At 35.4% G+C, this 10,382-nt stretch overlaps 1 protein-coding gene across 1 annotated transcript in view; it reads right to left on the bottom strand.

Moving 5' to 3' along the window:
• The window catches only part of LOC117173650 (exosome complex component RRP45), a 49,694-nt gene that overhangs the window by 23,779 nt on the left and 15,533 nt on the right, over nt 1–10,382 (bottom strand). The gene's annotated exons all lie outside the window — the stretch shown is intronic.

The following is a 10,382-nucleotide window of genomic DNA, read 5'->3' on the forward strand; positions in this document are numbered from 1 at the left end:
TAGAGCTCCAAGGAGATTATGTTGAAAAATAAAAAAAAATTTACCCAGAAAAAATTGTTTTTATACTTCATTCTAAGGACTTATTGAACTACCCTCGTACTTAGAATTTAATAAATGTAGTTATTCACAGGCAAGATTTTTAATAGAAATTAATGACAAAGTTTTGTTCCATGTTAATCTCGAGGGGTCCCGGTAACAACGAGTCGATTGGGACGCATAAATTGCATTAGGAAAAACGGACCTTTCAACGCCTTTAAATGCGTAACAATTACACTTTAGTCCGAAAAATAATTAAATTACATTGACCGGCATTGATTCTATTCAATATTTTGTTTACAGGATTAAATGGCATTGACACGTTTCGATACTTGGTTCGTGAAAGGCATTAAATGGCATACAATTTGACGATTCGCCAAGCATCATTGAATGGCATTAAATGGTATAAACTCTTAGGCATTACAAGCAAATCACTGTAATGCCTTGAAGTTTATGCGCATTGAGAATTATTGAAGCGAAGCGAGTTTTATACAGTGAAGCGCATCGAAGGCATTGAAATGTCCATTTTTTAAAATGCCAGTCTACGCATTTCAATCAACTCCTTTTTACCGAGGTAGAAGGTAGTCGATTACTTATGACAATATTGGCAGGAAAATTAAAAGAGAAAATAAACTCCGTTCCTACGTGAGGAACGAGAGAATAAAGATCAAGAAAACTAAAAATCAGATAGTAAACCGGTATAAAAAAGTCTTTCAACAACTTACGATTCACTGGGTGTAATTAAACTCGTAGACCAGTCTTAGCTGACATTAACTTCGTAACCGATTAATAATTTCGAAAAAATTATAACGAATAAATATGTTTTCATTTCGATAAAAATGTTTAACCAAAATTTCGCGTACACAGAATGGTTATGATTCTGTAAAATTCTTATTAAGAGCAGACGTGTCTTTTAGGTTTGTTGCGTTGACAATAACTACCAAAAACTGAGCTCTCTTTTGCCTTTACACTTCTTTTATATGGACGTGTAAAAATACTCAACTAACTCTCATTGGTCCTAAACACGAGCTTAGTTGTCACACCTAGGAATTCGAGCTTGTTTGAATGAAAAAATGAGAATAATATTGCTGATCCTTGATCCCCGACAGTATAGCCAGGTTATAATAAGATAACACTATAAAAAGAAAATAACAGAAAACCGCATAATGAAAATAAAATCACCTTCCTTTTCATATTTCACAACAATCATTGTTTCGGAGTGTAAGGGACTTATGAGTTTTTGCAAACAGGATTAATAAAATATGGAGTTTAATAAAAACAAGCAGATTAGTTACACAACTTAGAAAAAAAAACATATACTTTGGAGGTAAAACGATTCAAATACGGATATTACAGATTGGATTCAATTTTAAGTGAAGTTGTTTAACAATAGGGTCAATGCTCGTCTACTTGGAAGTAGATCTTGTTCGATACCCGTTCTAATCGATAATGAATTTCTCAAGCTGGTTGCCAAGCAGGCGACGTCGGCGACGTTGTCATCCACCCAAATCTTTCATTCTTTCCTCCCAAGTTACAACCTGGCAACTTGGCATCTTGACAAACTGATGACCGCCCAGTTTGAGTCTAACCTAATCTGTTTAAGGGGGGAGATACCTTTAGAATTTCCAAAAAATCGATTTTTTTTCTTTCATATTTTGAATGTATAATATGTTAAGAATATACTGTAAAAAGGAAAAAGGAAAATATCAAATATTTATGGAGATATTGTCAAAAATGTCAGAGTCCGCATGCCGTCACTAATCAGGTAGTCGGAGCGCTTGGGTCGGAGCAATGTTTCTAACACAATAGGTTTGTATATTTTTTTATCCCATAAATTCTGGGAAGGCTGATTACTACGTTACTACGTCACTACATTTACTACGTTTATTACGTGGACCAGGAATCGCCAATTGATTGACAAGTCACTGAAACTAATATTTATACCGCAACGAATCTTTAAACGTGATTATCTCGAAATTTTCTTTTCAAAAACTGCCTGTGCTGTAAATTAAAAATGTATTGACCGACTAGACTGAAATTTGCAGGGGTTTCTCTTTATGGAACTATCGGAAGGATATACCTAAAAGTTTACAGATATCGGGTTATTAAATCATCTTTTTGGGGTAAAAACTGTTGAAAAAATGGTCGAAAATTTGGACCTTCGATTAAACAGCCGATATAAATTTTAATTTTCAACTTTTTTATTATTTTATAGGTTTATCCTTCCCTTTAACACATAAGTAATCGAACAAAAAAACCTTTTTTATATCAGATAAATGGAAAAATGTTGACAGCTGCAGCAGTTTTCGATGCCTCGGAGCAGGCGCTTGAAGAAATATTCTGCAGGGTCGCCATTTGGTTAAAAAAAATCACATGTTTTTTTACACTTTAATAATGTAAGAAGAAGACGTTAAAATTAATAAATGATCTAGTTATTTTATCAACTTGAAAAAATTCATTAAAATTGATTGATTTTACCCTTTCTAAACCCCCCTTAAGGCCATGTGATGAGTATAACAGCTGATCAAGTCAGCCCTAAGATCAATATTTTTTCACCCATATTGAAAAATAAAAGTTTAAATAACGCGGAAAGTTTTTTCGGGAAATGTTAATAAATATTAAAGGATCGTTTGTGGCTTTGCAAAGAGTTGGAGGAAGAAAAAAGTTTATTTATGCAAATAATGATTATGGACGGACACATTTAGGTTTTACAGCAGAAGTTTGACTTTTAACTTTCTCTAACAGTAATCATGCAATCTGTTTTACATACAAACCCCTAGAAGTTCGAAGTTATCTGCTCGCTGCGCTAGTGCTGCTTTGACAGCTGATACCAGACTGATGCGTATGTCAGACCAAATATGTTTATTTGCATTTCACGTGCAAACATTAGTTTTTGCATTATTTGTGCATAATGTTCGTGAGCGATTTTTGCTATTTTGCCCCACTTTGATAAATGTAAACCTCGTAACTAGCCCATTGGCAACATTGCAAATTGCTTGCAGGGTTTGACGACAGCACGGTCGGTATTTTCTTTAAAAATTTTTTTCTCTTAAAATTTCCACCAGAACAAAGCAGACATGGACTTTATTACCTCCTCTTTCATTTCCCAAACTTTCAGAGCGATACCTTATTTCGTTTAGACGTAAGTTGGGAAAGAAAAATTGAAGACCAGGTTTGGTCACGTGACCTTCTCGTCACATGGCCTTAAGTTACATTTATTCCTGTCGATTCTACGACTAAAAATTTCGGCGATTTAATCTGAAATATTCTCATACACATTCAAGTCACACAGTCATTTCAAAGCGTCCGACATAATCACTAAATTGATTTATATCGAATAATTTTGTGACCGTTCGTCGTGTGGTCAATCGGGTACAGTTCCCCCGGCTTTTTTTTCTACAAAAATTAAAATTTTGAAAAACTGAATTCGGAGATGCTATAAAATATCATAACGGATGTCCCCGGACTCTTTTTGAGGAATAATAACCAAAAAAATGTATTGTGCTTAATAAAAATTTTATGCATATGCATTATTTTGAGGTTATGTCGTTTTTCAGCTCTGTCATTCTGATAATTTGGAAATTATTTATGAAATAAATTTTTTTGATTGCCTACAAACAAGGTTAGTTCCGGGACATTGTAAATATGTTAATTTGTAAGTCTAACATTTTCGCCCAAAAATATTGTGTAATCTGGAAGTAACGTTCGGGAGAATTGCCACGCACATAACCTCGAAATACACACACACGTTTTTAGCAAAATAAATTTTTTTTGGAATTAACCCACAAAAAAGTGTGCACGGACATCCGTTAGCATGTTCACTACCATTCCCCAGATTTTGAAGACATAATATTTATTAATCTAGGGAAAAAACCGTGGAAATCTAACACAGATAAAATCGATACTAATTCCTAAGCGCCACGCAAATTAATCAAATTTATCAAAATTAATTTTTTTTAATTAACTGAAAAAAGTGTGCAGGGATGTCCGTTAGCATGTTCGCTATCATTTCCCAAATTTTCAAGAGAAAATATTAATTATTTTAGAAAAAAGCCGGGGGAACCTAATACTGGTAAAGTCGATAATTTTCTAAGTATCACATGCCCTTAAAACTCTTCAAATTGTAATATGTATTTAATAAATGGATTTTAATCGTGCGTGAAAAAATAATGATATTACCTTTTAAGGATATAATTTATTGATTATATAAACAATTATAAATAACGAATCTTCCTCCACTTTCAAAGACTGGATTATAAAATCCTTCTTTTCCCGCAAAGCGTTTTTTACAACTTCAAAAAAGTGGCTCAAAATATATTTAATTAACATGCTAACAAGCATCTGTAAATTAATAGTATGTTACAACACAAGAAGTGTCGGACTCGTCTTTACCGCGGAGAGGTCAATGTAAATACTCGTAAAAAAAAGACGTGTGTACAACTACAAGAGATGTATGATATTTTATTTAAATCACTTTGTTATGAGCCAAAATAGCGCGGGAACGTCGGGTGAAAGAAATAAACATTAATGTTTTTTTTTATAATTAAGATGATCACTGTCCGAACATTATTTTTACTTCTTCTTTCCATTTGCCAAGTTTCTCCGAGGCTAGCTCATATTTATCCTTAGATTTTTCGGTTCGTAAAACTTGTTTTGCTTCTTTATCTTCTTGAATTATCATGAGGGCTAGCAATTTACTTGTTTTTTTTTATTACTTTGAGGGTACGAATATTTACTATTGTAACAATTTGAGACATAATTGCAGATAACTGAAGATTTCACGCAGCGGCGTAGCCAGAGGGAAGGCTTGGAGGGGCTCAAGCGCCCCACCCCCCGCAACTAAGTACCCCCTTGATCAAAAAGTTTTAGGACTCGTCACCGTGTGGTGCTCTCGTTCTACCGATTTCAATTCTTCTTTGCACAATGACATCGTTATCCGTGAGCATTTGGCTAAAAACGAAACGAATAACATCCAATAACCTCCGAATTCACCTGATTTGGCGCCCTGCGACTTTTTCCTATTCGGGCAAATCAAGAAACCGCTCCGCGGAACGCGTTACAGTACCAGAGACGAGGACATGGAAAAATCGAAGATTGCTCTGATGGCTATTCCACAAACCGATTATAAAAAATGTTTCGAGGATTGGATCAAGCGCTGGCAAAAGTGCGTTGCAGTCGATGGGCAGTACTTTGAAGGTGACAATATCGATTACGATGCATAAACATGTATTTTTGATTTCAAAAATAAAGTCCTGAAACTTTTTGATCAAGGTGGTATTTTTATTACTCAATTCCCTTTTCCTCCACTCTTTGTCTAAACATAAACCCAAAGCCCCCCCCCCCCCACAATCGAAGCCCCTCCCGAAAAAAATCCTGGCTATGCCGCTGATTACACGGATTCTATTATTTTGTATGAAAACATACGATTGATGTGGCAATGAGCTGATAGAATTGTGATTGGTAATCTCTCTTATTAAATTAAATTTTACTTTAATTGAAGGAACAGTTTATGAAATACGATGATTTTATTGTTGTGTCCGCAGTGCCGTGAGTTTGAACTCGTAGCGGTGACTTGGAGACCACCAGGCACAGGAGGTAAGGCTGTCATTAGCCCCCTGCATCGTCGTTAGTTCACTACTACGATTAAGTGAAGCGTGGAGCGCAGATGGCGCTGGGAGTTTTTCCAGCCTAAGGTCCTTATTCCAGCCTATTTTTATATGGCAAGAATAGAAAAGAGTATGGTGGAAAATTAATTTGATCGATGATTTTCGCAATGACAATCGGTTTTCTATGTTACAAGTCAAAGTGTAAGAATTAAGAAATATTAGCAATATTAAATTTAGAATTGAAATAAGTAGAATGTGTGGAACGCGATGTATTGCCCCTGGAAGTAAGTCAGGTTATGATAGATACTCTGAAAATTTAATTTCTTTTACGTGCCAAAAGGTGAAGAAAATCTAAAAGCCAGGCAAAAATCCATCCTGAGGAAAATTTTATAATAAAACCCGGACATGGCGTGTGCGAGAGAAATTTTTACACAACATATTTTGTGGAAGCGAAAAACGTTTGCAGAGGATGTAGTCACTGTTTTCTGGGAGTAGCAAGTATAAATATAAAATAATTATATAAAAATAATTGATTGTTGTTTAATTGTTGGGTAATATTGCTGTTTATAATAGTATAATAATTAGCAGTTAATGTTTACATATTTTTGTTTGAGCTGATTGTGAGATATAAAATATAAGTGATACTGCACGACAGTGCCGGTTCCACCGGTTTTTTTCTTGATAAAGTTTAAAAATAAATGATATCATAAAATTATAAAAGGATTTATTAATCAAAATAATAGTTTATCTTAAACAAATAAATGAAGAAGTTATCATCTATACCTTTTATCCTCAACTGAAACGAAATCGGTATTTAAGAAATTCTATTGTTGAAATATAAAAACTAAAGTAAACACTGTATTTTAATAAAAATATCGAACATTTTCCTTAAACTGTAATAATAATGTAGTTAAAAAAGTTATATAATATTAAAAATGAAATAAGAACTAAGTATTTTAATTAAAATATTGATCATATTTTCCTAAAATGGAACCATATCTTTATTATTAAAAGTTCTTTCGTATAATTAGAAATAAAAACAATTAAATGAGAACTATGTAATTTAATAACAATTATCGAACATTTTATCTTGAACTAGAATGATACCTTTATTAAAATAATTATTTTGTATTAATATATAAAATTAAACGAGAATTAGGTAATTTAATAAAAATTATCGTAAAAATATTACAATTTTAAATAAGAACAATGTGTTTTATTAAAAAATATCAAACATGTGATCTTAAATGGAAACGATGTCTTTATTTAAAAAAAATTATCGTAGAAATATAAAAACTTAAATAAGAACGATGTTATTTAATAACAAATATGGATTATTTTATCTTAAAATGTAAGTACCCCAAACTCTTTCTTTCAGTCACCCTGTTCTCAGCCTTCCTAGAATTGCTAGCTCACGTAGTTTCTCAGGGGAGTAGGGCGAGAGCGGTTGCGAAATGATATATATAAAGATATACATTCCAATTGGAAATGAGTCAGGCGGCCCTCACTGTTACCCCCCCCCCCCCCCCCCCCCCCCCCCCAATCAGTCGAAGGCCATTTGATGGCAACCCCCGACACTTGACTGAAAGCGAGAGTTTAGTGTGTATCTTTATTTTTTTAAATTATAGCAAAAGTATTAAAAATTAAATAAGAACTATGTATTTTAATAAGAACTATATATTTTAATAAAAAATATCGAACATCTATCTTAAACTAGAACGATCTCTTTACTTAGAAAAATTCTTTCGAGAAAATATACAAAAATGAATAAAAAATAACCTTTCCGGTTTATCTGTTTAAATTAAACCATTATTTTAATTAATTTATAATTTTATCATTTGAATGAAACAGTATGGCCGTTGGAATAACTGTTTCGATCTTATCATTAAAAATTTCATTTCAAATAAAACATTTAAATCTCCCTGTGCTGAACTCAACTATGACGTTCTTGTGTACGCCATCAAGAACTATTTATCTACTATTTATTATAGTTTACGAAGTTTATTCTAATTAACCATTTGTTATTGTTTTAGGGTTACTGTCGTTAATAAATTGCTCATTTGTACCAGCATATGACATTTTTCTTATTTAAATTTTCTTACCCGATAAATCAATTCCTTACCCCAATATAAAATTAGAATATCTGTTATTTAATTTTTACTTCTAATTAAATTATATATTTCATAACAGTAATTTTGTTTATGAAATATAATTTCACAATATTATTATTAAAAATTATATTATCGATTTTGCACTATTTTTTTTTGTTTCTTGAGTTGAAAAATAAATTTAATTAATTTCCTCCGTGTTACGATTAAAACCTTTCATATTTCCCGCAGCTGAAAAAAAGGTTTTAACGATTTTTTAAAATTAAAATTACTCTAATATTTAAAAAAGATTTGAAATTTCAATTACGTCATTCATAATACAAATTGTCATTACGAATAATATCAATTTAGTTAATTTCTAACAAATTTTGCCTATGCTTGCCATGTAAAAACAGGCTGGAAGGATGCAGTCTACAACCCTTAAATTATGCTTTTCTCTTCCTCCTTATTTGGCTTGTGTGCACGCCTGCACTGTTTTATTCGAAAATTTAAACATAAACATGAACAAAATCAAATACTAAACAAAAGAGGGTCCATTATTAAGAATTTGGAAATAAAAGGTTTTATAATATGGTTTCGACCATCGAAGATGTAACGTCAAAACTGAAAGAAACATTTTTACAATACTTTGCTTGTTTCTTTCAGTCACAGGAGTGCCTTCCAGTCCTCCCTATGAGATGTTGAAGAAAAGTAATAAAAATTTGAATTCCATAGTTTCCGGGAATACCTTAGCCTACCGGCGGGCGCGTGGCCTTACATGCGACCTTCAATTATTTCTGTGACCAGTCGCAGGGGTGCCTTCCCGCCCCCACGTGGCGTTGAAAAAGGGGTAGGCGTGCGATCTTAAATGATATCCGTGAACAGTCGCAAGGGTGCCTTCCCGCCCCCACGTGGTGTTGGGAAGGGGGTAGGGTGCGACCTTACATTATTTATGTGACCAGTCACAGGGGTGCCTTCCCACCCCCATGAGGAGTTGGAAAAGGGGTAGGTGTGCGACCTTAAATTATTTCTTTGACCAGTCATTAGGGTGCCTTTCAGCCTTTAAGTGGCGTTGGAAAAGGGGTACGGGTGCGACCTTACATTATTTCTGTGACCAGTCACAGGGGTGCTTTCCCGCCCCCACGTGCCATTGGAAAAGGGGCAGGATTGCGACCTTACATTATTTCTGTGACCAGTCACAGGGGTGCCTTCCCGCCCCCACGTGGCGTTGGAAAAGGAGCAGGGGTGCGACCATACATTATTTCTGTGACCAGTCACAGGGATGCCTTCCCGCCCTCACGTGGCGTTAGAAAAGGGGTAGGGGTGCGACCTTAAATTATTTCTTTGACCAGTCATAGGTATGATTTCCGCCCTTACGTGGCATTAGAAAAGAGTAGGGGTGCGGCCTTACATTATTTCTGCGATCAGTCACAGGCGTGCCTTCCCGCCCCCACGTGGCGTTGGAAAAGGAGTAGGGGTGCAACCTTACATTATTTCTGTGACCAGTCGCAGGGGTGCCTTTCGCCCCCACGTGGCGTTGGAAAAGGGGTAGGGGTGCGACCTTACATGATTTCCGTGAACAGTTGCAAGGGTGCCTTCCCGCCCCCACGTGGTGTTGGAAAGGGGGTAGGGTGCGAACTTACATTATTTATGTGACCAGTCACAGGGGTGCCTTCCCACCCCCACGAGGCATTGAAAAAGGGGTAGGGGTGCAACCTTCAATTATTTCTTTAACCAGTCATAGGTATGATTTCCACCGTTACGTGGCGTTAGAAAAGAGTAGGGGTGCGACCTTACATTATTCCTGTGACCAGTCACAGGCGTGCCTGTATCTTATCGATATTTCGATGTTTCTAAAGAGCTAAAAAATGGTAGAATCTGGTTAGGGTGTTTCTCTTACCATCTCTTAATCCAATCTCTTTATCCAAAAATGTGGATATCGTATTTTATTTATCATCACTTAAAAAGGACAAGGTCAATTTATTTCAATATTATCCAGGAAAAAGTAGGAGGAACACTATTCGTCGAGTGGGTATTGTATTCTGGTAGCTGGCGCAATTCAGAAAGCGAAGATTGAGAGCCGCCTGGCTAGCAGGTAAAACTCTGACCGCTGGCGCAATTCTTGTGCATCGGATCAAATGGACACTGCCCACTGTAAATAACTCTGCCCGCCCGGTACGTGACGAATACAATAGGACCATTACTCGCATCACTCTTAAAAGTACCCAAGTCTTTCTGACTATTTCTCGAGACCAAATCATTTAAACCGAGCCTGCAGATAGCCTGAAACGGGCCAGGCTATTTCCCTGAAAATATACTCAGATTTTCTATCGGTAGGGTTTCGCTACTCCCTGCCGATGAAAAAGCACCGAAAAAGCACTGCCCTAGCGGAAGAAACGGAAAGAGTTCGGAAAGAGGTTTCGTTCCGATCCTTTCCGAACAGTATGGGAACTTTGCTTCCGATTTCTTTCCGAACGCCTCTGTTTCCGAAGGTTTCCGATTTCTTTCCGAATAAGTGTTGCAGTGTTCCATTATTTTACTCCGATGCTTTCCGAATATTCACCTGTGTCCCACAGTTTATGTTCGTTCCGAATTTTTGCTGATTTCTTTCCGAATAAATGTAAAATGAAAAACATATATTATTAAATGTTGT

Source organism: Belonocnema kinseyi, chromosome 5 (genome assembly GCF_010883055.1).
Source record: "Belonocnema kinseyi isolate 2016_QV_RU_SX_M_011 chromosome 5, B_treatae_v1, whole genome shotgun sequence".
Classification (NCBI taxonomy): Eukaryota; Metazoa; Arthropoda; class Insecta; order Hymenoptera; family Cynipidae; genus Belonocnema; species Belonocnema kinseyi.